Source organism: Nothoprocta perdicaria, unplaced genomic scaffold, assembly GCF_003342845.1.
Source record: "Nothoprocta perdicaria isolate Ctin4 unplaced genomic scaffold, notPer1 scaffold_38, whole genome shotgun sequence".
Lineage (NCBI taxonomy): Eukaryota > Metazoa > Chordata > Aves > Tinamiformes > Tinamidae > Nothoprocta > Nothoprocta perdicaria.
The window spans coordinates 344,514-349,202 of NW_020455621.1; the positions used below are offsets into that span (position 1 = coordinate 344,514).

Consider the following 4,689-nt stretch of genomic DNA (forward strand, 5'->3'; position numbering starts at 1 on the left):
CATGCAAAATTAGGACTGGAAATTAAAGTAATTAATATACTTTCCAGTATGAGAAGTTATAGGCTAATGTTCAATTCTTCATATGCTTAAATATATAGGACAAAGTTTTCGTAATTGATAGAAATCATTAGCTTTGACTTGTGCCAGTCTGGATTAAATCCACATACATAAAACAGATTATCAGAAAGGTAATTCTGTATGGATGTATATTTTGTACATACACTTTAAAACATGATCAATACTTTTTATTTTAAAAAAAAGTAATATAAAATGGGACTAGTTAACCAGAAAGAAATTCCCGTTCAACTGTCTGTAAAGGGATTTTTTGAGTCACTAACATTTTGAAAAGTGACCATTTCCCACTTAAAATTAGTTTTAATTTAATATATCCCAGAGTTACATTTTTAGTAGGAATATCCTTTAACTATGAAACTGTACTTACTAAATTCACTGTGTATTTCTGAAAAACTCAAGAATCAATTATTTTTCTTTAAATAAGTATAATTTGCTGAATTTAAATAACTGCCTGAATAGGAAGCAGGTGTGTTAAAAATCAGCATGCACTAGCTTGTGCTTCAACATGCAGGCACATATAAATTGTGAACTCATTAGGTAATCACGTGAGATTAGAGCTAATGGTCCTCATGACCACGCTAGCCTTCAAAGATGGACTTAAGGCACCAGGTTTTTAAAAGAGGGGCTGCTGACATCTTCCTAATTCTGCTTCTTCACAATTACTACTAATTGTATCTATAACACTAACTAATAAATATAAAATTGTTCAAAGAAAAAAAAATAAAACAAGCAAAACAAACAACACACACACAAAACCACACCTCTAAGCTCTCAACCTGTTTAATACTCTAAGGAAAGATCTATACGCCAGATTCCTGAAGCCAAATACTGAGTTTTACTAACTCACATTCATACAATAACACAGTATAAAATTCACACCTCAGAATGCAACACAGACAAGAGGAGTCAAAGTGATCTCCTCAGTCCAGCAAGAGTCTCTCAAAAATTCAGTTTTCCATAATAATTCCCCCCCCATCCCATGCTACAACAACCAACTGACCAGAAAAGTCTTATATTTAACTAACTGGGCAGACTCCAACACCATGAAAAGGTAGCTGTGTTGCTGCAGATGGCTTTTATTGTACTCTAACTAGGTTAATGGGGAGAGGCTCAGATTTCTCCCTAACACTTGCTGGGATCTCTTCGGTGCTAGAAGAGATTCATGGACATACGCCAGGGCTGCCAGGYCACGAAGTGTGCAGCCTGCAGCACCCTGCCTTTATGCAGGGTTACCTTTAGAAAGGAGAAGGACTCKCACAGCCTGAAGCCAGAGCCTCCCAACCACCAGCCCGATGCACACGAGCGACAGGCGGCAGCCACGAACTTGCTGCAAAAGGGACAAGCGAGGGAAGATGGGGGGAATCTCAGAAACGCAGCCCAAGAGCAGCTGCTGGTCTCACCAGGCTGCAGATGATGCCCGCTTCTGGAGAAGCAGTGGAGATCTGCAAGACTCCCACCCTGAGCTTCCCGTTACCTCGCGCCATTGGAATGAAGAACATGAAAGAGCCGGCCTGCCTGATGCTCACTCTGGAGTAAGGTTAGCAAAAGCTGCACTTCTGCCCAGATCACAGCTATTCCCCAAAGACCAGGGTGGTGTCCTCAGGTGCCTGTGATCCCAGCAGAGAATGAACGGATTCCAGCACCTCTGGATTTTAAATGCCTGGAACGTAAAGTTGGTGTCCATTTTTACATAAAGCACAAAGAACRTCTAGATGGACTGAATGCTATCTGCTATTTTAAAAGGAGGCATTGGATTTGGTAGGAAAAAATCATGTATTTGGGAACTCCTGATAATCTATTTCAAGTGACCTGTCTTCAAATCAAATCCCTGTTTTCAAGCATAGGGATTCTTGATGCAGGAATACTGCAGAATGCCAAATGGACTTTGCAGTTTAGAAAAACACAAGAGGATTTCCTTAGACCTCAATACACTTAAGAGAAGAGCAGAAGAACAGGACATATTCACATAGAAAAGCACTTATTCTTGGTATCCTTTCTATCTCAGTTATGATGCGATAAGACTCAAGTATTCACCGATGTTCTGCATTTCCCACAACTCGGCAATCCCCACACATGCGGACCAAGCCTGTACTCGGCACGTGCTGGCAGGGTAACCGCACTGCCAGTTCAGCTGACGGTGACTACGGCTGCGGGGCTTACTGAAGTGACAGAGAGAAAAAGCAGAAGCACAGACCATCTCTACATGCACAGAGGTCTTAATGGGTTGGTGTATATTCATACACACACATTCAGCTGTAGTCACAACTCCTCTTAAGAAACATAAACTGAAGATCTATGTATCCAAGAGTCACAGCTGCTCAGCCCAGTACATCCTGCTCCTTTCCTGCCTGTACCCAGTGCAGCAGCCACATCTTCCAGCAGCTCTGGTATCTTCAGAGGTTCGAGGTTTCCGTGATACCTTTGTATGGCCAGCGTCACCACTCCCAGGTACAYAGAGCTTGCCTAATCTATCAATCTCTGCAGTTCCATGCCCAAACAGACCCCACAAGAAGACACACATCCAACAACCTAAACAAGTGGCACTGCTCTACAGCACCGTGCAGAAGTGCCCTGCAATCTGGAGAGCACACCAGGTTTCAAGCAGCATCTGAATCACAGACGAGAGTGAGTACTCTCTCCTTTACAAGACTGCACCTGATTAGAAAGGTAAAATGAAAGTCCTTCTCACTTCATAACTAATGGTCCTTTAGACAGTCTGTTCATAAAGCAAAAGAAAGTGGAACAGTTCCTCAGGTCTAATCAGAAGAAAYACACGAAACCGGAAGACTTGGCTTGTTTATACTCCCAGCACCATGTTCTGCCAAGCCCTTAGCTTCCACACTTGCTTACTGGCAGATACGAAACAATAAATATGTCTAACACATGAGCAAAAAAGAAAATTCCAGGTTTTGGCAGGCTCTAGTTCTTCCATGTTCGGATCTTTCTCCAAGGATGCAGACTGTGGAGAATTCTGAACTTAATCTAGTACTGGAATAGTAGAAGATGACCCTGATTTTTCATAACTCTTCCTCCATTACTCAAAGCACCTGAAACTTGATTACCTAAGTTCCTTTAGTTTCAGAGGCTGACTGTTAAGCACAGAGCTTGCAGACTGTTAATGATCAACATGATGAGATAAAACCTAGTATTTTTCCTCATTCAGGTTTCTGAAGGAAAAAAAATTACATTAAATCCTGAATATTCATCCTCAGATTCTAGTTCCTGGCAATGTACTGCAGAAAAAAAAAATTTACCTTAGCAAGCTTTTCCTTAAAACCCTAGCAGCTGAAAAGTAAAATTATGACAGAAATATCTGGCATTGTAGCTCCCAGGGAAGTTTTAGMTACAGCATACCAAATTCAGAATGCAACTGAGTCAGTTGGAAGGAAAAAATATAATTCCTCTCTAGAGAGGTTTCTGGTTAACATATGATAACATAAACATTTTTTTTCTAGTAAGGGAAATATTACCATTCCTTTTCATTACAAGGCAGACTCTCTCCCACATCACAGTTCTTKTCCTTTACCAGAAACACTTATCACTTGAACCACAGGAGCTAATGAGTCTTTCATGATAAAGTGTGCAAATGCACAGYGCTTTGGAACTCAATCTACTTCAGTATTTTCTAGTTACTATAAAAAAAGACGTTTCACAGTAGTTAGCATCATTAGTCCTAAAGAGTTAATAATAATAAAAAAGTAGCAAAGCTACATAATTCCGAGTATTCCAGTGCACACATGCATTCTGAATCCCACACCAGTACTTAAGTTATCTCATGATATAGTACTTTCTTTTTTAGGATTCCTGATCAGACTTACGGGCTTAAAGAACAGATCACTACATGATATACTGACCTAAAGCAGAAACACAAAAGCTGACTTTAAGGTTAGGAGGATGACAGAATTACGAAAGTCTGGGATTATGAGCCCAGCAGGCTCCATAACCTAACATTACAGCTCCTGTTCCTGATAAACACAGGGTGGAAGGGAGGAACGTAGTGAAAATGAACAGTTGAAAGAGAAAGGAACTACTACCTACCCAAGTAAAGCAGCTATTTTTCTATATTGGGAGTGACTCAAAGCCAATGCATACCTCATACAAGATTCATCTTCACTGCGTTAAAATGTTGAAGTGCTTAGGTGCTGCCTTAACTCAGACATGTCTAAACTCGCTGTCAAATTCAAAACTTTAAATCACTTAACCTGAATTAAATAAAATTGGTCCCACTGTTTGCAGAGTCCACATGTATTGCCAAAGCCAAATCTCAATTACTGATATCTTCCTTTGGTGAAGAATCTTCATCTGTCAGCACCCTCCAGAGGGCTCTTTTTGCATCCCCAGGTAAGAGTACAAAATGCTAGTCCTGCTGCCAGAAACACCAAACAACTCCTGCCTCTCAAATGACTGCGAAAAATGCTTTAAAAAGGTATATATAACTAGTCACAGAAAGAAGTGTTCCTGATATCAATCTACATATTTATTAACAACAGAATTGGAGGAGGGAGGGGAAAAAAAAAAAAAAAAAAGTCAACAAAAATCATCCTTGTAAAATAAGCCATATTAGCTGCAGAATTGCCCCCCAAATAATAAGGGAATGTGGATCGAAAGGTCCCT

The 4,689-nt window shown here is 40.2% G+C and overlaps 1 protein-coding gene across 1 annotated transcript in view; it reads right to left on the reverse strand.

Annotated features, from left to right (window-relative positions):
• Positions 1–4,689, reverse strand: part of ARID4B (AT-rich interaction domain 4B) — a 63,124-nt gene that overhangs the window by 12,122 nt on the left and 46,313 nt on the right. The gene's annotated exons all lie outside the window — the stretch shown is intronic.